Raw genomic sequence first — 23,974 nt, 5'->3', positions numbered from 1 at the left:
ATACTATCAAGAAAAGGGAATCTGGCAGTAAACTACCCATTATAAAGGCTGGTTCTCTTGTTTCCACTGTTGCATTGCTAAACCTTTGAGTGTGGAAGGACCTACCATCAAGATACTTCTTGCTGGGGGTAAAAAAAAGATTTAGGGTCCAACTGTCTGTTTTATAGAATTGCCTATAAAAATGTGTACACACCTACTGTGCCCACCAAAGGCCATATTTGCATGCACAAAACAAAAATTGCATTCATAAACTGGACAACTTCATGAAGAAACAGGCATTTAAGTGTACAATTACTGATATGTGAATGCAAATGTAACCCTTCTGCTGGTCACGGTTGGCAGCAACAAGGGCCAGATTCAGTATCTAGGGGTTCCATTTAAATAACACAATGCAAAACCGGCTCAAGCCCCCACCCAGTGACCAGGACAATTACATATCACCCCTCTGGGTGCCTCTAAGAGGCAATACTTCCCCTCTTGCAAGCATGGAGTCTGAGTGTAGCAAAAGCCTTTTAATAAAGGAAGGAAACAATGCAGAATTATATTGGGGAAACACCACAGACAGGAATCATAACACAAACCATGAGCAAATGACCCACTCCCAAGTAAGTTTGGCAGTGTTCTTTTCACCTCAGGGTCTTAAGTCCAGCAACCCCCAAATCCCCCAAAGTCCCAAAAGTCCGACAACCTAAAAGTCTCTGTCCCAGGTCAGTGCAGCCCCAGAGTTCAAAAGTTTATCTGCAGAGTTTTAACTCCCAGCCTGGATAGAAATGGGGGGTAGGAGAGGAAAACAGGACCCAGGGGTGTTAAAGGGCATGGTCTGAGGCCAACTGCCCCACCTCTCTGTGGGGCTCTGCTGCAGCCTTCTCCACAAGTCAGTCCGCCAGCTGCTCCACTCTGCCAGCTGCTCCACTCCACCAGCCACTCAGCAATATAGATTCAGGCCCCTTCACTACTTAACACAGAACTCAGTGATTTCAGCTCTTAGTAATTTTAGCTCTTTAGTGGTTTACGCTTGTAGCAGGGAATTCTCAATGCTGGTGCACCATGGGCCCAAAGTGAATTCAGCTCAGCAGCTTGTAACTAGACACCTAATGGAATCAAAATTAGCTCTGATAGTCCACAGTGGAGAGAGAAGACAGTGCAGTTGGCATTTCAGGCCCTCAGTGGAGACCCATGCCACCAGGCACAAATGCCCATCCCCAGTCTCTCTCAATTCACTGGGTTTTGGAACCCATGTCCCTTGTCTAGCGAGTGCTACTTAGTTGATGACGAGTCCCTCTGTCATAAAACAGTTCCACTGTCCTTGATTCACATAATCAAGGTAACAACTCTTTATTCTTCCTGCCCCAGTAACAGAGAAACTGGGGATCTCACAGCAGCCAATGTGACCATTTGGGCTGCGGTGGGCTCATGATAGGCAGGATGGGTGTGCCTATGCAAATAAGATCAACCCCTTAAGTTCTTTTCCACAACTTGCCAAAATTCACCACCAGATGTCAGGGTAGAGCTCATCCTGACTCTGCTTACACAAATACACCTTTGCAAATACAATTGCAGGTGGGTGCATGACAGCCACCATTTTGAGTGACACAGGAAATTGAACCATGAGCCAGAGTCATGAGGCTTTTCCATTTGAACTAAGTAGCCAGGGTCTGTAACTGACACACACTCTTTATGGATGAGGCACAGAAGCAGACAGGGGGTACATACTTCCTCTCTGTAGAGGAAGCACATCTCAGACCCCTGAGGTCTACAGCAGTTTGAAGCACAGAAAAAAATCCACTTATGTGAAGGTCACTAGCTTAGCCAACACACTAATGATTGAACTGGGACATAGGTACCTGAAAATTTGCCAGGGTTTGACTACCACCATGCACCCAGTCCTAGATTCTTTCCAGACACATCTCTTCATTCAAAGCAATGGGAGTTTTGTATATAAGGATCAGGCACAGTACAAAGACACAAAAATTGAAGCTAACTCTACAGACTATTCACAGTAAGGCGGTAATGTCACAGCTAGAACTACTGCCAGTATAATGTGTTTCTCCAGAATAGTATGCCAAGTCAAGATTTCCTGGTGCTGTGATGTCTTAGCTGGAAGAAAAGCACTGCTGCCTTAAAGAAGGGATGTATTAGAAGAACATAACAGCATGGTAATGGATTAAATCACTCCATGAAGTGAGCAGAAATTGTATCTACACAATTTTCCACAGCGCTTAGGACTCAGTTTTGTACCCAGTCCTGAACAAGGGCACAGAGAGGAGTGGATACAAGAAGTTTCCCCCTGCTTGGTCCTACATGCTGTTGTGCTCCTCTGAATATAAGTACTATGTGAGTCTCGGATGCCACCTGGAGTAGTTAAATATGAATCATAACCCTTCCCCTTTTCCATGCCAGTCAGCAGAACTGGCCCACAGGGGGAAGTCATGTTGTCCTCTTTCAAGGGATGGTACAGTTGCCAAGCTCTCTGAGGCCTACTGAAACACAATGTCTCCAAGAACTCTGACTTGAGTGGTGGGCTTCCACATCATCTCTTGGTGTAGGCAGCTCCTTAAATTCACAATTCAACCCTGATCTATCTCTATCTTAAGTACTTATATGGCCCCCATTACCATAACATTGGAGCACCTCACAATGTTTTAGAACAGGGGTCATCCACCTGCAGCACATGGCTCATCAGAGTAATCCACTGGTAGGCCGCCAGACAGTTTGTTTACATTGACAATCTGCAGGAGCCCCTCCTCTCGTCTCCCACAGCTCCCAGTGGCCACAGTTCGCCATTTTTGGCCAATGGGAGCTGCGGGAAGTGGCAGCCAGCATGTCCCTGCAGCCCATGCCGCTTCCTGCAGCTCCCATTGGCCGGGAACAGCAAACCGCAGCCACTGGGAACTGCCGGGAGCTGTGCCTGCGGAGGGTCAATGTAAACAAACTGTCTCATGGGCCACCAGAGGATTACCCTGATGGGCTGCGTGGCAAAGGTTGCCGACTCTTGTTTTAGAAGTATTTATCCTCACAACATTCCAGTGAGGTACAGAAGTGCTGCTAGTCTCATTTTACAGGTGGGGAACTGAGGCACAGAGAGACTAAGGACTACAGTCAGAAACCTTCAGGGGCCTAGAAAATTCCTGGGACCCAAAGGGCCTGAGTTTGGAACCTAGGCTCTCTACACAGTGTATAGAGAGACACAAACACCTCAGAATGGGATATACAAAAGCCAGCATGCTAGGTGGCTCCCCACCTAAGGTAGTTAATGGGAGATGACAAGGAGAAGCATGTGTCCTACACCTTACCCCTCAGGGAGCTCAGCACTTAAGTCCAAGATGCAGGGAGGCACCTCCCTGTGCTTGGGATTCTCAGCTGCACACCCTTCTGTGGCATTAGATGCCTAGGCTGTTTTTTGCAAAAAGCTGGAGCAGGGAAAGGCTTTGAAAAGGGATCTGCCACCTCTCAGCTGAGAGCTCAGGCCTCTGAGCTATGGGATATTCTGAAATAGGTCTCCCTCAGTGTCTTCTGTTGAAGCTGTTCCACTGTGAATAAAATAATGAAAGGCCAGCAACAGACACTGACTCTGGAACCTGTTGGTTAGAGCACTCATGTGAGTGCTCCCATGACTTTTGAAAATTATTTCTTCACAGTGGAACAACTGCCTCAGAAAAGACGGAGGGAGACCCACATCTGCTTATCCCAAGACCAGTGGTTCAGGGTTGGCATCTGAGAGTTGGCAGAGCCCTTTTCAAATCCCTTCTCTCTCTCAGGTGGGGTGCAGAGGGAGACTTGCAGCAGGGGTACCCCAATTCCACATGAATATCCTCTCCATTGGGCTAAAAGTTATGAAGGAGATTTGTCACACTTCAATGCAACAGCACCTATGTTTCTCCCCTCCATGGTCCATCAAAGGTACCCACTCCCAGGCTTCTGGCTCCGCAGCTGTTGCCTCCGTTAGGTGGAGACACCCATCTCACTCCCTCCTGACCTGCGTATTTCCAGCCTGAACAGTTCGCTGTCTTCACTGTGTTATTTCCAGCAAAAGATGGTCTGCCTCAGCTGGCAGGCTTGCTTTCTCTTCAGAGGCTAATGGCAGTGTAACTGCCCACAATTAAGCTACTATACAGTTCTTCTCTGTAAGCATAATTTATTCTTAACGTTAAAGCATTACAGAAAAAAACATATTAAAACACTAAAAGAACCTACACACATGCTAATAAGCTTACCAGAGATCAGCCCCCTCCCCCAATATGGGCTCTGGCCAGAATACCCCACCCAGAGATTTCCCTTTGGTTTTCAGTTTGTCACTTTCTTGCTCAGAATGAAAACTCAGTTCTATGGGGCCTCAGTAGGCCAAGTCCTTCCAACCCTCTCCAAGGATTGAGGCCCTCTGTGGACTAAGTGTCCTGTTCATTTGCTGGATCAGGAAGAAGGGGCCTGAGCCTGTTTAAAATCAGGATATTTATCCAAAAATCCTTTCTTTGGCCCCTGGAGAATCGGGTTTGAACCAGTACATGCACACCTTACCGGGGGTGGCTTCAAAGGGCTGATGACCAGCAACCGCCCCCCTCCCACTACCCCCTAGAGAAGTTATATACAATCACACATAAACAATTGCATTTTTAACACAATGGATCCCAAATGTACTAAACTCAATTTGGTAAAGTTTGTCCAGGATATTGCAGGATAGTGTTATAGCTGTCACAAGCTCCTTCTCTCCTGCACTCCACTCCTCCACAGCCAGTTTGTTTAAGCTTACCTGCAGGGGCTCACTCCAGTAAGATGAGCTCTGAACATGGTTATCTGATTGGGCACCACTGACAAATTAGGTGGAGGAAGAAATATCTCCCCCCAGTTTGTGCACTGCTCTGGCACTTAGGCCCCAGATGTCTGGCATGGAGCTGCAGTATATTTGCACACAGGCAAAAACATAGGCACTGCAGGAACTTTTACTGCAAAAATGTAGTTGCCAAGTGAGCTTAGCCACCCACAGGGTTTGAGCAGAGGTTTTGTGAATCCCAATAGGGTCTGAGTCTGAGATTTATGTGGCTAAAGAGGCATTTAAGGTGCCTCAGTCTTTCTGTGATTCTAGTCCTAATTGACTTGCCCCAGGTCACACAGAAAGCCTCTGGAAAAGCAGGGCATTAAACCTTGCTCTCCCTATCCCCAGGCTTGTTCCTAACCAGTGGACCATTCTTCCTCTCCCTTACTATTAATGGCCCTGATTCAGAAAGGTACTTAAGCACATGCCTTATATTAAGCATGTTGAGAATCCTACTGAAGTCAAATTAATGACTCATAGGCTTAAAATTACACTTAAGTATCTTACTGAATCAGGGCCTATATCAAGATGCAGACCTGAGAGTTGGTGGCCCATTTTATTATGTATACAGAGTGAATGCTAGAGCTTGTGTAAGGCACCAAGTAAATAGCAAGTGCTCTATTTGTATAACATTGCAGCAGCAATGCACACACACCCTGTCAGTGTCTCTCAATCCTATATTGGAAGTAGTACCTCTAGAGAAGACAAGTCAGGCCAGTCCCTTCCATGCCCATTCAGTCCTGGGTTACTCTGGAGAGATAGCTAAAAAGCAGGCTAATTGCTTTGTGAACATGGTGCATGAGAGACCATCAGCAAACACAGGCCACTGACTAGCCACTGCCAATGCTAATAACTGAGGCCACATTGAAACCAGGTGGCTCCTTCAGGAAAACTGATTGATGTGTTTTAGGAACAGTTGTTGACATAAAAGAAAAGGTTGTCGAATTTCACACCAAGCAGTCACAGCAGGAAAAAGGCTGCTCACATCCATTTTTGTTTTGTTTTTGTTCTGTTTTATGCTTTTTTGATGGTTTGAACTTCTGCCAGCATTTTAACATAGTCACTCAGCTTCTTCCGGACATTCAGCAGGTAGTTTTTGCCCCCCCTAACATGCTTGGGCTCCAATCCAGCAAGAATTTTACATTACAGAAGAGTGGAAATTAGGTTATAACTAGAGTTGTGAAAACTATATATCTCTTTCATTCCTCCTGCATCCCAGTCCAACATGCTGTATGTATGCTCAGCACACGTGGGTAGGCGTTTTCTTGCAGTTACATCTCACAGATGACAGAGAGAAAGCTGTTAGCTGACCCACTTGGAAGCTAACGCCCTGATCAAAAGTCCGTTGAGATCAACGGAATTCTTTCCACTGACTTCAGTGGACTTTGGAAGAGGCCCTAAGTTTGTGGATAGACCAAGTGGTAGACAAAGTAGTAGAACCACTATGGGTCCTGGGTATGCAATGGAATAACTGTGGCAATAGCTGGTACTGTAAATTTAAAAGGTTATAAAGTTCTGAGTCTGAGGCTGCCAGTTAGTTCACTACTTCAATGGAATTACTCCTGATTTACCCCATTGTAACACAGATCACAATCAGGCCCAGAGATGCTGCTCTGAAAAGTTTACAGTCAATGGACATAGAACTCAGGCCATAATTTTCTCATGGATGTTGTGGTCACAGAAACCATAAATTTGAATAAAGTCTATGAAATGCCCACAACCTGAGTGACATGATGATCTAGTGCACTGGGTCACACCACCATCTATGGAGAGATGGATGCGGCAAACCTGAATAGCATTGCAACCATGTGGGCCAGGTCGCAATGGCCAGAGCAGTAGGCTGTGTGGGGCAAGAGTTTCTGTTGTGGGGTGCATGTGAGGTGGCCTCGCTCTCCAGTCCCCTACAGGAACCTCCCCCCTTTCCATGACATATACTTGTTTTCCTGAAGTTCTGTCACAAAATTTATCAAAAACTGGCATAACAAAATTGTGGCCCTGCGTATAACAGTAGGTATCTGATGTGTACTACAAAAGGTGCATCAAGTACTCAGATGCAGTACATTAAGTGCATTTAGTCAATTGCTCCAGAACCCTGAATAAGGGAATGCTGTGACGTAATATATGTATGTACAAATCTGATACCATACTTCTCTTACCACACTAAAGAAAATGGCAGAAGGGATATTTTCTATCCCAACAGTAGCTTTCCTGTATCCTCAATTTTATATAGTATAGCCTATATACAGGAACAGCAATCAGACAGTACATATTCTGCATGCAGCTCTTGTCCCTCTGCTGCTTTAGGCATGTTATTATTCCATCCCTACTCTTTAATCATCAGCTAGTGACAGGTTTGTGATGGATTTAGTGTCACCACTTGTTGGGGTGGCATGTTAATTTATGGGAGAAGGGTTAATTTACGTTTTTCTAAAAAATTAAAGCCACTTGTTGGTAGGTACTATGTGACATAAAATTAATAAAAAATCAATAATAAAATAAAATAATAATTCTAATAAATGTTAGGTTCAAGAACAAATCTGTTAGATATATGCAGTAGCAATAACCTTAGACAGAGGATCAAGGTCTCCTTGAATATTGCTCCAAATCAAAAAACACCATCAAAACTGGCACCATGTTGGCAGCCTCAGACAGACAGGCTAAAAGACTGGAGACTGAACTACCCACTCATCCGGCACAGTGGTACCTCTCGACCAGTGGCATTATGGGTGTAGGTTGCTGTTTCTTGCAGTGTGCCTATTCTCTGCATAAGCCAGATGACTTTTGTATCCAGTGCACTCTATCTTCCATGAGAGCTAACATTAACTTTTTTTAAAAAGAAACTTTTCTGCCCTAATAATCTGTTTCCCTTTCCTTATGGTCAGTGTATGGCACCAGTAATTGCAGGCTTCACCCAAGGGCTATGGTGATAAATTCCCAGAAAGGCAGGTCCTTCCACTATGAATGTGAAGATGGCTTTAATTTAAAAAAATCAAGATATTATTTCCAATCATTAGAATCCTGTTGTAATAACCTTAGTCCCAGATTTGGACCTTAGCGTCCAAAATATGGGGGTTAGCATGAAAACCTCCAAGCTTAGTTACCAGCTTGGACCTGGTACCTGCTGCCACCACCCAAAAAATTAGAGTGTTTTGGGGCACTCTGGTCCCTCTGAAAAACCTTCCCTGGGGACCCCAAGACCCAAATCCCTTGAGTCTCACAACCAAGGGAAATAATCCTTTTTCCCTTCCCCCCTCCAGGTGCTCCTGGAGAGATACACAGACACAAGCTCTGTGAAACTACACAGAGGGACTCCCCCTCTCCGTTCCCAATCCTGGAAACAAAAGTACTTTCCTATTTCCCCAGAGGGAATGCAAAATCAGGCTAGCGATCCAACACACAAATCTCCCCTTGATTTCTTCCTCCCACCAATTCCCTGAAGTAACGAAAAACTCCAACAGGTCTTAAAAGAAAGCTTTATATAAAAAGAAAGAAAAATAAGTACAAATGTTCTCTCTGTATTAAGATGATACAACACAGGGTCAATTGCTTAAAAGAATATTGAATAAACAGCCTTATTCAAAAAGAATACAAATCAAAGCACTCCAGCACTTATTCATGCAAATACCAAAGAAAAAAAACCATAGAACTTACTATCTGATCTCTTTGTCCTTACACTTAGAAACAGAAGACTAGAAAGTAGAACTACTTCTCCAAAGCTCAGAGAAAGCAGGCAGCCAGAAAACAAAGACACAGACACTCAATTCCCTCCACCCAAAGTTGAAAAAAATCCAGTTTCCTGATTGGTCCTCTGGTCAGGTGCTTCAGGTGAAAGAGACATTAACCCTTAGCTATCTGTTTATGACACCTGTGCCAGCTAAAAAATCAATTCTTTTCTTATTAAAGTGCTTACAGTCACACTAACATGCTACATTACACAGAAGAGCTGGGGTAGGCGCTCAGCAAGGCAGAAACTTGCATTGTAACAGGAAATTTTGCATAATAAATTGCAGTCTGAGTCACAACCTTTGGAATTCTACTTTGTGGGGATAGCGGGCTCTTTACAGGGATCATCTTTCAGGAAACATTGGGTATACAAGGAATATGGGATTGAGGACAAGCAATTAAGATGTTTCCAATTTGTAACATAGTGTCAGTTAAAGCTGCTTAAAGAAGACACAGGGATAATAAAGATAAAGAGATCTTACAGACTTTACCGAGCTAACCTTTTCCCACCCACCTGGTCAGACACCAAGAAGGAGGATAAAGAAAAAAAAGAGAGGAAACCAACATTCCAGGGTTTTAGTTTGTTCCCATCTCACTCTGACAATGTGAAACTCCTATAGGTGCTATGTCTGCAGAACATTGACATACTGTGGTAGGAAGAAATGTTGCTCTTCTGGAAGTTGACTGGTGTGTGTGTGTGTGTGCGCGAAGATTCTGATGTTGCAGACGCTGTAAAAAATTTTTTTAAATAATCCAAGACTCAGACTACTTTACATTATTGTTATACAAGCAAAAACTGAAATTAAGAATGAAGGATAAAATTCCATCCACTCTGAGGTTCAGATTTCCACTTATGGTGGAAGTGCTATCACTTTGATCATTTTCAAACAAAACTGGACAAAGCATTAGAAAATACACTGGAGATAATGCAGTGCAAATCTGCATTTTTGAGGAATGCATTTAGGGGCTGATACAAAGCCCAGAGCAATCAAAGGGAGTTTTTCCATTGATTTCAGTGAGCTTTTGATCCAGCCCTTAATGATCAAGTAGGACATTTCCATCTCTAATTTATACATTTCTGTCACAACAGTCCCTGAGCGGGGATTGGGGATTGGGAGTATTCCTGGAAAGACACTTGACTTTTTGTCCTCCAATTTAAGATCCAATCCTGAAGCCTTTACTCTGGTAAAACACCCACTGAAATCACTAGGTCTGAGTCTCCTCTCCCTTTTGCCAGTTTCAAAGGAGTGTTGTTCCTTTGACTTTATTCAAGTGAGTCCTGACTCTCACCTGCGTGAATGAGAGGATAACCAGTGTCACGTGGAGTTTTACCTGCCTAAAAACCACAGGATTAAACTCTTACTGAAAAAACTACACCTATACTAGGAAAACAGATGTAAAAACATCATTTTGGGGAGAATGAGGCTGTTCTGATATCTGCTCCTCAGCTATGCCTATGCCTGATGTACCTGATGTGCCTGTTTTAGGAGGGCAGTGTTATTTTGAATTACTGTTTTGAGTATTACACTGAACACAGTGGTAAAAATTAAATCTTTTCATGAAAATTAGTCACTGAGTATCCCTAACAACAATTTACCACAGTTAAATGTTTCTTTCACTGGAAATGGGTTTTTCCAAAATACTAGGGGCCATGTTCTCCCTAGTGTATGAAAACCCCTCAAAGAAAGCATGGAATTCTGTGCAATACATCTCACTGAGATGCCTCCTCATTGTTCTATTGAGCATGGGGTTAACCCCACACCCAAGGAATGGACAGTAGGGTCATCATCCCCAGCAATGGGCAGGACCCCCAAACCAGCAGATTTAGATCTCAGGACACCCACAGTGCCCCTGCATGTCCACACTGCTGTCCCGATAGTCTCCCAAACTCCTGCAGAAGCTCTATCAAGACTGTTTCCCATCACTGCAGTAGCAGTTTCAGGGGATACCCAGTATGCTTGGAGCACCATTAATCCAATAGGAAATCCGTGAGATCTAAAGGGAAGAATGACAGAGAGAAGCACTCACTCCTAATCCTATGTGAAGTTCTGATCCCAGAGTTTCTCCATGGGTGACTATTCTGCAGGGTCAGGGTAAGAGGAAAGTGTGCAACAGAGCTGGTGCACCCTGCTGTCATAAACAGATAGTTAAGGGTTAATGCCTCTTTTACCTGTAAAGGGTTAAGAAGCTCAGTAAATCTGGCTGACACCTGACCAGAGGACCAATAGGGGGACAAGATACTTTCAAATCTTGGTGGAGGGAAGTCTTTTGTTTGTGCTCTTTTTGTTGTTGTTGTTCGCTCTCGGGACTGAGAGGGATGGGACATCAATCCAGGCTCTCCAAATTTTTCTGAATCAGTCTCTCATGTTTCAAACTTGTAAGTAATTAGCCAGGCAAGGCGTGTTAGTCTTATGTTTGTTTTCTCAACTTGTAAACGTTTCTTTTTGCTGGAAGGATTTTACCTCTGTTTGCTGTAACTTTGAACCTAAGGCTGGGGGGGGGGCGCCCCTCTGGTCTATAGAAATCTGATTACCCTGTAAAGTATTTTCCATCCTGATATTACAGAGATAATTTTTACCTTTTCTTTCTTTAATTAAAAGCTTTCTTTTTAAGAACCTGATTGATTTTTCCTTGTTTTAAGATGCAAGGGGATTGGATCTGGACTCACCAGGGATTGGTGGGGGGAAAGCAGGGGGATGGTAAATTTCTCCTTGTTTTAAGATCCAAGGAGTTTGGATCTGTGTTCACCAGGGAATTGGTGAAGTCCCTCAAGGCAACCCAGGGAGGGGACAAAGTTTGGGGGAACAGAGAGTGCCCCAGACATTGGAATTCTGGGTGGTGGCAGGGTTACCAGATCTAAGCTAGTAATTAAGCTTAGAAGTGTCCATGCAGGTCCCCCACATCTGTGCCCTAAAGTTCAGAGTGGGGAAAGAAACCTTGACAGCTGCACTCAGTAAGTTTTGCTTCTTTTACCTCCTTGCTCCTCACAGAAAGCAGAGAGGAGAATATGGTCCTGACTGATTGTGAAATAATTGTTTGCTTTCTAGTTCATTTTTCAACATAATGCTGGTTTTGAGGAACAAAATTAAAAGCAACCCAGTACTTAAAATATATGAACTTCTTCTCAAATATGAATAAATTAAACTTAGCAGCAGCAATTAAAAAAATCAATAAAAATGAAAAAAATAAAAAAACAGACAAACAAAATTGTTCCTCCTAGGTGAGACTTGGTTTGCTACGTTTCAGCCAGGAATGAATTTTTGCTGTTGAGCAGTAAGCCCATAGGAAAAAGGGCTTTAGAATGGAAGTGCTGATGGAAGACCTAGCTATAGCAACGCCATAAGCCGTTGTTCTAATGCCTTTCATCCTCAACAGGCGCTTGTAACATCTGTAACAAGGCTATCCTTGATGAAAGAGCCTCATAACTTAATCCAAAGTATATTATATTCATAAGCACATTTCCATTCTCTGCTATCCTCCTCCCCCTGAGACACAGAAATAATGCACTATTAAACTTGCATTTCTGCTTTCTGGTGGAGAACATTCATAATGAGAAAATAACTATCTCCCTCTGTTTCAGGATTCCCAGAGGAATGAGAGGAAGGAACAAATATAAAATTATATTTCCTGGGTGCTCTAGTGAGTTTACCTGTGATCATAAATACAGTTGTAAATCTAGGCCTTAATCTAACAAAGCACTGAAGCACTTGAGTAAGCCTATTAATTTCAACTTAGAGTGAAGCATGTAGTTAAGTGTTTTTTGGGCTGCAACCCTTGTTGTAAAGGAACCCAAAGATCACTAGCATATTTACTTTATTGACAGGAGAGAAAGAGACAAGGTGCTTGATTTTAGGTTAAAAACAATAAACCAAAACTGGAGATTCAAGCGCCTTAATTTATGAAGTGCTGTGTGCCTACAAATCCATCTGAAACCAAAGGGAGATCAGAGTGTGCAGTCAGTACTCTGCACCTCAAATCCATATTAAAAGGCCACTACACTGAAAATCCCTGAAATGAACAATTTTTAGGGAAAGAGATGGTGAGCTCTGAGGAATCCAGCAGTGGCCTTAAGACTATACTTTCTAAGTGACATATAGAATCATAGATTATTAGGGTTGGCAGGGACCTCAAGAGATCATCTAGTCTAACTCCCTGCTCAAAGCAGACCCAATCCCCAAATGACCCCCCTCAAGGATTGAGCTCACAACCCTGGGTTTAGCAGGCCAATGAGCAAACCGCTGAGCTATTCCTGCCCCCTGCATAGTAAGATTCTGCTCTTCTACACCAGATGCACACACAGGGAGAGTGTCATCCCCAACTCCCTATCCACTGAGACTGGCTTATCAGACCACGATTAGGATTCAGTTTTGTAATCTGGCCTATTCAGACACCCATCCTGAGTTTTGCCTTCAGCTCCAAGTGCCTGTCTGGATTTCAAATCTTCAGTGAAACCTGTGGTCAGATGAATTTCCTGTTGTATTGGGTTTCCTGTCAGCACAGTTCTAGTTATAACTGTAATATTGACTGTCATGCAACAGTTTCTCAAGCTTTTAAATAGGTAGATGAAGCTTAATTAATGTTTGCAAACAGAGAGATCTAGCAGTTTGACAGAATATCTAGAAACAAAATGTAGGTGAAGTCAGCAAAGGTTGTGAGTAACCTTAGATGCAGGCTATACCAGAACCATCAAATGTAGCAAGAATATCAGCTGTAGGTCAGAGGTTATCTGAGGATACAAAATGGGAATGGTGGTGAGATCCTTCTAAGTAGCATAAGCAAAAAATCTGTGCACATTAGAACCCCTCCATTTAGTCATCTCACGCACTCAGCACTAAAACTGAGAGACAGGGAAGGAAACCAAGTGGGGAAAATGTCAAAGACAATAAAACGGCAGCTCACTTAACGGAATTCATTCATACATAGATTTTTAAGTTAAGACAATTAACTAATTTCAGATCACTACTTGCTCATTTACTAATTCATTAACTCCAAGACGGTATGCCCATACTGCATGAAACATGACATCCCTTATGACAATACTGCTGAGCTTTTGAAAGGAGTTATTTTGAGCAATGCGAGAAACATAAAATGAGAGATTCTGAAGAATAATAAAAAATAGATTAAAGTGAACAGAAATAATTTACCAGCTGCAGATGGACAGAAAGAGAAGAGAGGAGACTCTACAAAGGATCCCTCCCCAAAAAAGAATTAAGTGTAGCTGCTTTATACCAACAATACATTCATGAAAATGTGATCTACATCTCAGATAAGCTACCAATTGCCTTTTGTTGTGACATGATAGCACACGATATAAGTAGTATCAGGCATTGAAACAGCTTTGTTTGAAATGTGCCCACGTTTTTCAAGTCAGGAATCTAATGGGGGTTGAACCTCTTTTCACTTAGCTGGCAAAAACCAGGAGTAACTCAGTCCAGTTACAATGGTGTATAAGCAGGAGGCGAATCAGACTTATTGTCCATTAGGTTTCCAGCTTCAAGTTTTTGCTGAAATGAGGGCAGTATGAATGTCAGAGTACTGACAACCCTTACTGGAAACCCTAGTTTACAGTACTGGAGAGGAGACACTTTGAGGTTAAGATGCATAACCAAGGCCGTATCTGGAGTGAGTAGAAAAACAGAGACTAGAACTCAGGAGTTTTCACAGCCCCATGTTCAGTCCATTAGGCCATGTTAATTTCACTGGCATTTATCCTGAGTAAAGATTTCAGGATTGGGCTCTTCATTATTAGAGGAAGCACAGCCAAAATGGCTTGCCACGCTTGGACACTGCCTTCCTGTGTGCCCTTGGGCAAATCACTTAAAATAAACTCTTTTTTCTCAGTTTCCTCACCTTGAAAACTGACCTAGTGAAACCAATGTGAAGATAAGTCATTTACATTTGTACAGCCCTTGAAGTTGTGAAGTGTTATGCAATCTAAGTGCTAAATACTTTTATTAGGCTCTCTCAAACTAGAACACTAGTTCCAAATACTCCCCAACCTTGGAGCTGCTTAGATCTGGATCTGAATCCAGATCTGAACTCCATGGCTCGGACAGACCTCTAGTTATAACACACTTATAGTTACTAAATAGTCCAAGGCACATTTCCTAAGAGTGGGGGTGTTTACCCCAATGTCTTAGCCAAATTTCAGCGCTACTCATTGGGAAATGACTACAGTTGTATACAAAGTTCAGAATGAAATCCAAACTGTGCTAAACTCTCCTTATTTGTTTTCAAAACCCTTTGGATTCCTCAACCCTTTTGAGCAATCTTGGCTGATTCATGTCTTTGAATATGAAATCTGCCCTTCCACTGTGTTACATTGCAAAACCAGCTGGAACTTGGCAGAAGCCAAAAGTCACAGTGAAACTTGGGAAGCGGATGGTTAAGAGCACTTACTGATGGAAATATTCATGTGATTGCTTGTGAAACAAAACCACTGGGTTTCATACTGCTTTAGTAATTACATTGTGTCTATTTAACTCACCCCTGCTGTTTTAGGTAGAGTGAGTATTCTTCACATCATGTTGTGCACATTGTGTAGTATTGCTGTGGGCTGTTGTATAGCTGTCATGTTCCACTCCAGAGATGGTTGCATTGCAGCGACTATTAAAGTGTTTCTTACTGCAGTGGTTCTCAAACTTTTTGCCATCAGGCCCATTTTTACCAAAGCAATTGAGCTTTGCGTGTGCTAGAAACAATATCAACTATCAATGAAATACAAGGAAACCAAAGTATATACAGTTACAACAGTTTTTACCTTGACATGTTTCATTTAGGTGGATGAACTTGTTGCTGTGCAGAGTTTATCCCTGTATGGAAAGACTGATCCAACCCCAAACTGGAGAGTGACTTGAAAATTGCAGGGGGAAATGAAAGGTAGTGAGAGTATGGGGGAGAAGAGACTCAAGGGATCTCCGTCTCCACAGCCTGTTCCCTTTCTGACATGGCAGCAGATCCCTTCTGAGTCTCTGTCCCTCCCTAGCCTGCTCCTCCTGGAGCTCCTGTTCCCACCCATATCCTGCTTTGCCCATCCTGCCTTGAGACCTTCTTTCCTTACATGTCTCCCCTTCAACCCTATTTCACCAGGTTCCTCTTTGGTCCCCATCACTGCCAGACTGTTTCCCCTAGAGCCTCTTCTTTCTCCCCTCCCCCAAACTCTGTCACTCTTGCCTCCCTGCTGGTAAAACAGTGCTGCACCTGCCGCCTTCACCTATCAGCTGGCACTACGCTGGCTTAGCATCAGCACAGGAAACACTGAGAGCGGAGGAGAGACAGCATCTCTGCCCTTAGTGCCGCAGTAATCCCCAGCGCCCAGGTAAAGTCACTGCAGAAGAAACTCCTCCCAGTCCCTGCTGGGTGTGGGACTCTAGCTGGAGCTGGAGCAACATACAGAAAAGTATAAAGGGAAGAGTCCAGGCCACCAATGAATTAGCATTTTCCTATTTTCAAGATTGTAAATGAAAACATATGGCAGGAATTTCAACCCCTGTCAGACGCTATCTAGGTCCCACTTGTTGGGATAGATTCCATAGTTTGAGAAATTATGTACAGTTGTATCTATTGGGCCAAATCATATCTGCCCCAGCACAGATGGGAGAGATTGCAGGGAGTCCCTTCTCCTCCTCTTTCTTCAATGCTCCCTGAATGTAGAGTCTGGTGACCTACCAGCGATGCTAAACACCACAAAGAGATCAACTCTAATTAGGGTGAGCATTCCCCTGAAACCATTATACCTACCCTGGCCTCTGGAGGGACTGATTCTTCACTACCCTTTTCTTGGTGTGATCACTTACACTTGTGTGTTTTACACCCGCTTTACACAGATTAAAAGACCACATAAGATTAATAGATCTGTACATTTTTAAGGCCAGAAGGGACCATTATGACCATCTAATCTGATCTCCTGTGTAAGAACCTCACCCAGTGATATCTTTATGAAGCCCATCACTTTTGGCTGAACTAGAACAATTCAAAGTGCAAAGCAGCAGAGAACTAGGCCCAATGCCTCCATATACCTCTTGGTACTATGGTGTACATCTTCCTCACTCCCTCCTAGTGCACTTCTGGCTCTAGGCAGCTTCGGAATGAACACAGACATGTAAGTTTAAGTTCTTATTCTTTTGAAATAATGTATCTCCACTTCTCCCTCACAGAGAAAATCTAAACATCATGTGCAGCATGGTATTTATTCATCTCTGTGGTTGTTCAGTAGGGAGTGAGATTTTCTCAGATCTGGCAGGGGCTACAGCAGGAATGGGAAAGAACAATAGGATTTGGCCCAGGAAGGCAAGTCACTATTCAGAAACTCCAAACTTACAATTCATTAAAAGCAGGGTAAAGTTAAAATTTCCTTTGAGCACTTGGTATTTACAGGAAAAATATAACCTCTGCAGATACTGATCTTCACAACACTATAAGGGAAACATGATTAGATATTTTTTTCTTGAGCAAAATCTCAAATATATTAGCCACAAACGTTTTTTCTTTCACCATCTCAGAGTCTGTATATCTGTCAGGTCCATCACAGTACTCCCAGATTACACACTTTTGATGAACCAATTTTAATGATAACTTTTAGTGCTGCCTATTTAAAACCTGGCTGCCATTGAGTTCGGGGAGCAGTAACTCAACTAAAGACATGGCATGAGTCTTCTTGTTTCATGTCCTTTATTCTTAAACAAGAATATTGTGGTCAATACAAGGAAAATATCAATTGAGAAAGATGGTCTTCTGGTTACAACATTGGATTGGGATGCAGAAGATTTCACTCTGCCACAGACTTCCTTCATGACCTTGGGCAAGCTATTTAGGCCCAGATCCACAAAGATATTTAGGAGTTTAACTCACATTGATGTCAATGGGAGTTAAGCACCTAAATACCTTGGAAGATCTGGCTCTTACTATCTCTGTGCCTTGCTTGTCCATTTGTGAAATAAGGAAGAATACTTCCTTTCTCCTATGCTTTGTCTGTTTTGTGTATTTAGAACACATGTTCTTTGATGTGTATATGGGATAAAGGAATTGTTTGAATCAGACACACAGACCATCTAAACCAGTATCCTGTCTCCAACACTGACCAACACCAGATGCTTAAAAGGAAAGGGCAGGACACCCCACAGAAGAGAGATGTGGGATAATCTGCCCCCATGAAGGTTTTATCCTAATCCCTACTAGTTAGAGATTGGTTTAAACCCTGAAGCATGAGGTTTTATATCCCATCCCATTTAGTTTAGCTATTATAACGTGGATATTCTTGTTATCCATATAAATGTCCAATTCCACTTTGAATCTTGCTAAATTCTTGGTATCAGTGGAATTCTGTGGCAATGAGTCCCACAGAGTGCCTCTAACTAAATGTCTTGACCGTACTTACCAGAATGGAGCTCAGTCTTTTAGGCATTACCATAATATATGTATAATGTTAGTGCAGGGATAGTCAGTTGGCAGTGCTCCATATAGGAGTACAAATTCCTTTTCTTAGTGTGTGTGCAAGTTTTTAGTCTTGGAAGAAAATGCTGGGTTGTTAGTTTTGTGATGTAGCTCTTTAGGGAAGACGTGGGAAGCAGCAAGAATATTTTCTCTCTGTCTTAATCTAACTAGAGTGAATTATTGAGGCAGAACTGTTCTCTGGGAAACAGGGATTAGTTTTTAGCTATAGGGGTACTGAAAGAGGTAATTGCCTATGTGCCATTTGTGACCACCTCTGTTCCAGAACTAGTTTATATATATGTAAATCAAATGAGAGCAGTAAATGGCTCTTTGTGCTGCAGGCCTGCAGATCCCCACAGGAGCAAGGAGAGAGACCATCTCTTTGACAGGGCAATGTGTGCTACCCCCATGTATGGCCAGCTATGTTGGTAAGTGCAGGAGAAGGGTGTGTTTGATCTAAACATCACCCAGTATGGGGAGTCAAGCAGTGTCAGTACTGCTAGAGTTAATTATTAATTACGTACCCTCTGTCAAGGGCTGTGATTCTGACTGAGACTTGGGCAGGAATACAAAGTGGGAGGGTAAACTCTTTTCAGTCTCTTCTCCCCTTGTACACTCATTAAGGGCTGTGCAAACTAAGGCCTTAATGTCATCCCAATACTTGAGAGCCTTAGAACAACTGACTGTGTGTAGTTCTATTTGCACTGATACGTCTGTCTTTTGGGGATGCAGCAGTGTTAAAGAGCCAAGAACAGGTTTGCTTACTGGCAAATGCATATCAAATATTACTCATGATCAAATATTGCCACTGCTGCCCTGACAGCTGTTGTAACTTCCCCAAGCTCTCTTGGGCAATGCATCAAGGGGGACACTCTGGATCGCCACATGCCAAGATGAGGAAAAGCAATTTCAGTCCACAGCATAAGGCTTACAGAATTAATCACTGTGCACTACCCCTGATAATTCACTCTGAATTAAGCACAATCCTTTTACAAGGAAACACTCTAATTCAAGAAAATGGCAACAAAGTACAGCTGATGAATGAAGGAAATGCTCATTGTGCTCACCAGCACCTTCAAGATAAACCTGAAATGTAATTGGCAAAAGAAATGAATCCTGTGCAGGGGCACAGGGTGTTAGGAGACAGCTCCTTGCTCCTTCCCCTATTGATCATTAACCCAGTTTGCAGCCTGGCCCTTAATAAACAAACTGGAAAAGGTGTAACTGCAACATTTGATGAAACACTGAGCCTTTGCTGCTGTACGTTGGCCTAACTTCACTGACTTCAGCAGAACACCACCAATTTACACCATGGAGGATCAGGCTCTGAATGTCACTTAAGCAGAATAACAGAACTACAAATGGCTGTTTCAAAGTTAGCTAATTATAGAGAGTTAGATTGTTGCAGCCTTTACTCACCATCAGGGACGGCTCTAGGCACCAGCAAAACAAGCAGGTGCTTGGGGCCGCAAATTACCAGGGGCAGCATAATGCTGGGGCCCCAGATCCAACCTGAGGCAGTGTCCTGGGCTGGATCCTGACTGCCCTTTGTTCTCTAACCGGGTGCCGCCGGGGCTGTGCAGCAGGGCAGGGGGAGCTGGCTCAGTGGGGAGTGTGTCTCTGCCGCTCTCCCACTGGCAGCAGCCAGGCCACCTCAGGCATGAGCTGGTAGCGTGGCCCTGCCCCGGTCGCGAAGCACACGGGGTGGTGGCGGAACAAGGCAGCAGGGAAGGCCGCTCCTCCAGCGCCAGCTGCGGGCTCCTCCTTGGCTTGTCCCAGCCTCTGCCTCCTCCTCTCCTTCCCCCCTGCTGCTGCCTCCTGCCAGGGAGGGGAGCGGCAGCCTGGGCTGAGCCAAACTAGTGCCGCTGCGCAGGCCAAGCCCGTGGCCAGCTCATGCGTGTCCCGGGGAGCAGGAGGCCTGGACATGCTGCCCTGCAATCACCAGCTGCTCTGCCCCGAGCCCCTGCAGCCAAACCCTGCAGCTGCCCTAGCTCGCTCTGCGTGAGAGCTACAGGTGGTGCCCCCCACCCAGCTAGCTTCCGAGCCACGCCACTGGGTGAGAGTCCAGGACCCTGGGGTGTTGCTGAGACTGTCCCAAGTGAGGCTTCCTGGAGTCCGCTGCCCCTCCAGCCACGGGGGCCCTAAGCCAGGATGGGAGCCGGGCTGCAGCCCTGTTCTCAGAGCCTCATCCCCTCCCTGCACTGCATAGCAAGATGTGGGACCGTGGACAGGGCTGCTACGGGCATTTCAGACCGGGATTGGTGCTGAGACAGCAGAGGTTATTGTGCCCTGGCTGGAGGGACTGGGCAGCCCCCTCCAATGCCCGCTGCTTGCTCCTGATGGTGCAGGGCTGCGACACCCAGCTTCAGAGGGCAGCACCAAGCCCCTGGCATGCTTTGCGGGGAAGGAGAGATAGGAGGCAGAGCTGTTCGGTGTCTCCCATGCAGCTCTAGGCCTCTCTGGCTACTCGGCAGCGACAGCCAGGCTGGGTAGCCCACAGGCACTGTGACTTGATCCAACCTGCACTAACCACATGAGCCCTGAGGCTGGCGCTGACGTCCTACTTATGCCCACCAGCGGCTGTAGGCACCAGCGCTCCAAGCACGTGCCTGGGGCGGCAAGCCATGGGGGGCGCCCTGCTGGTCCCTGTGAGGACGGCAGTCAGGCTGCCTTCAGCGGCTTGCCTGAGGGAGGTCCGCCTGTCCCATGGTTTGGGCAGCCATTCGGCGGTGGGTATACCGAAGCCACAGGACCGGGGACCTCCCGCTGGCATGCCACCAAATCCGTGGAATCGGGGACCTCCCTCAGGCAAGCTGCCGAAGGCTGCCTGACTGCCATGCTTGGGGAGGCAAAAAAGCTAGAGCCACCCCCTGCCTATGCCAAGGCCTATGCCAAGGCAGGGGCAGCCCAGCTCTGCCCAGGCAGACACAGCCCAACTCACTCCTTGGCCGGCCCAGTGAGCAAACGAATACACTAGTAGGAAATTGTTTTATTTCACTAACTACAAATTCTCTGTTTTCATTATTTTTTAAATTTTGAACGGTCCAAAACAAAACACTGCAAAGTGCAAACGTGTAAAAGCCAAAAAAAAAAAAAAAAAAAAAAGAGGGGAAATTTTTTTTTTTATTTTTTTGCGTGGGGGCGGCAAAAAGCCTAGAGCAGGCTCTGTCGGTCATGCAATGAAATGGAGGGAGGGTAAAGTGTCTGCTGAGATTGTTACTCTGGTTGCCATGATGAGAGCCAAAACTGCTGGCCAGCTGTTCCCTAGTGCCTGCATATGAACAGAGGGAGAAAGAGAAATGGGAGGAATCCTGGCTTCTCCCCCTTTACCTGTTGGTCAGTGTATCTGATTGGTTACATAGGGAGGAAAGGAATGAAGTAACTTGCTGCCCCGCACAGCAAGGGAAAAACAGGGCAGGAATTTTGTTTGTCTCAAGACTTGTCTATACTTACAGCGCTGCAGCTGCACCAACACAACTGTGCTGCTGTAGTACAGGCCATAGCTATGTCAATGGGAGAAACCCCGCATCTCCGGTCAACAAAGTGCTGTCTAGACAGGGAATTTAGTCAGTATAATTGCATTACTCAGGAGTGTGAATTTTCCTCACCCCTGAGCAAAGGTGCTGGAACAACTCGTACAGTTGGGGTGCTGAGAGCCGTTGAACCAAACTGTAAACCTTGTACACCTCTACCTCGATATAATGCGACCCGATATAACACAAATTCGGATATAAAAGCAGTGCTCCGGGGGAGGCGGGGCCGCCCACTCTGGTGGATCAAAGCAAGTTCGATATAATGCAGTTTCACCTATACGGCTGTAAGATTTTTTGGCTCCCGAGAACAGCGTTATATCAAGGTAGAGGTGTATATGATGGAAAACATTTCAAGCCAGGAGGTGCAGCAGCATCACCAGCATCCCTAGTTCCAGCACCTATGCCCCAGAGCAACATAGTTACGCTGACATAAGTTCGTAATGTAAATCAGGGTTCAATGACAATTTGTTCTTTGGTCTGTTCATGGGTTTATGCAGCTGGGCACTATCCCTGACTCAGGGAGGGTTCCAAGGTGACAATTAGAGCTATGTGGAAATTCCATTTTGAGAAGGATTTTGAATTTCAAAATGTGTTTTCATTCTGAACGAACCCCCTAAAATTTCAAAATTCTTCACTAGAGAAGATTCAGGTGAGAATCATTTTGAATTGATTGAATGATTTTGTTTTGACACAATCATAGTGTTTCGGTTTGATTTTGACTTTTTATATTATATTGAATAATATTATACAAAATACAAACACTTCAAAATGAAAAGGCATTTCAGACTGAAAAACTTAAACATTTCATTCCAAAAATGTCTTAAGAGGATATTTTGGAACTCTCTTCTCCCACCCTTTTTCCCCAAATTGGAATTTTGGCAAAATCAACAAGATTTTGCAAAGCATCTCAATTTCACAGAACAGTATTTTCCTACAGAAAATGGGTCTGCTGATATTTTCCCCAGCAGTTCTAATTACAATCTAGCCCTGAGTGGGTAAAATTTCTCTCAGAGTACATAGCTGTAGGGGAAAAAACCTTGCATTTTCATTAAAATCCTGATTTGCGATACTGCAGCCTTTGTTCAAGCAAAGCTCCCGTTTCTTTCATTTGGACATCTGCCTGATTGATGTTTGCAAGATCCAACCCCTGGAATATTTAAAAGGGGGGAAATGGAAACTTAAATACATGTGACTCTACCATTGTATGAAGAGAAACTAGTTTGATGATTTTTTCCTGTTAGTTGTAAGGAAAATCTACCATTTGTGTGTGTGTGCAAACTACAATGAAATCAAGTTAAACAGGGTATTATTTATGCATTAAGGACCTGACCGTGGAAGGCTCTGGTTGTCTTCAATACACCCTGATTTCAATAATTCAGTGGGAGCTGAGAGTGCTCAGCACCTTACAGAGAGCACTCAGCATCTCATAGGATCAGGCCCTTAAAAACACAATCCTCCATTCCAAACACTGTAGGCATAATTCAAGACACAGTCAACCAGAATGGGTACACTGAAACCCTATGTCAGTGTTTAACAGCCCACAGCCTGGGGTGAAAGTGATTAATAGAGCTGCTGAACTAACCCCTCTACTTTGCCCCCTTCAGCCCTAGCAAAACAACACTGGTACAGCTCCAATATTCATTCATTTATTCATGACAAGAAATCTACAGAATTCCTTCCATTATATTGCGCAATCTCTTTTGCTGCTAAAACTATACTTGAATGAGCATGTTGAGGATCCTGATCTTGTCAGTATTATATGTCAGGTGTGTAACCCTAAGAGAAATTTTACCTTTTAATTAGTTTTATTAAAAGCCCCTCTTTAAACTCTGTGCACCCTATAAAAATATAAAAACACAAGAAATGGTTAAATCTCCTTAATGCAAAGGACTTTGCCATCCAAGCGTCTTCACAGCATAACCATCTTAATAGAACATTAAGACCATAGAATGGTTAGAAGTCTGATTCTCAATGGCTTTTGCAAACTTTGACAAATAAGTCTCAAGAGTAGGACAATATACATGAAGCTTTGGAGACGACATGAAGCTATGAATCTATGAGATCTCTGGCACGAGAGGAAACAACCATCAGAGAGACCTGTGTTAGAAGTCTTGCCACTTCTGTTAAGGTACAGAAAGGCACAGATTTTCTTAGCAGGTGTCCCAAAACTATAATCCCTTCTTCTGAAGAAAGCAAACAAGACCGCAGTCCTCACAACTTTCAAAGGAAAGTGAAAAAACCCACTTCTATCACTTTACTTTCCTACAGCTTCAATGAAATCAGTAAAGATGGTGATAAAATAGATGACTGGGGAGGAGGAAAGATAATATTAATAATAAAACCTTCGGATGCCTTGAAGAAGGAGAAAAGACTATTGGAACGATGGTAATTTTGTTAAATGGTCAGATACTACTGTGATGAGCTTAGACAGACAGACTGATTGATTGATCTTCAGTAACAGACATTCAGTAGCATT

At 44.0% G+C, this 23,974-nt stretch overlaps 1 long non-coding RNA gene across 1 annotated transcript in view; it reads left to right on the top strand.

Moving 5' to 3' along the window:
* Positions 1–23,974, top strand: part of LOC127044391 (uncharacterized) — a 90,547-nt gene that overhangs the window by 19,072 nt on the left and 47,501 nt on the right. The gene's annotated exons all lie outside the window — the stretch shown is intronic.

Source organism: Gopherus flavomarginatus, chromosome 2, assembly GCF_025201925.1.
Source record: "Gopherus flavomarginatus isolate rGopFla2 chromosome 2, rGopFla2.mat.asm, whole genome shotgun sequence".
NCBI classification, from domain to species: Eukaryota; Metazoa; Chordata; order Testudines; family Testudinidae; genus Gopherus; species Gopherus flavomarginatus.
The sequence above is the reverse complement of the archived record's forward strand: the minus strand, read 5'-3'. Positions and strand labels throughout refer to the sequence as shown.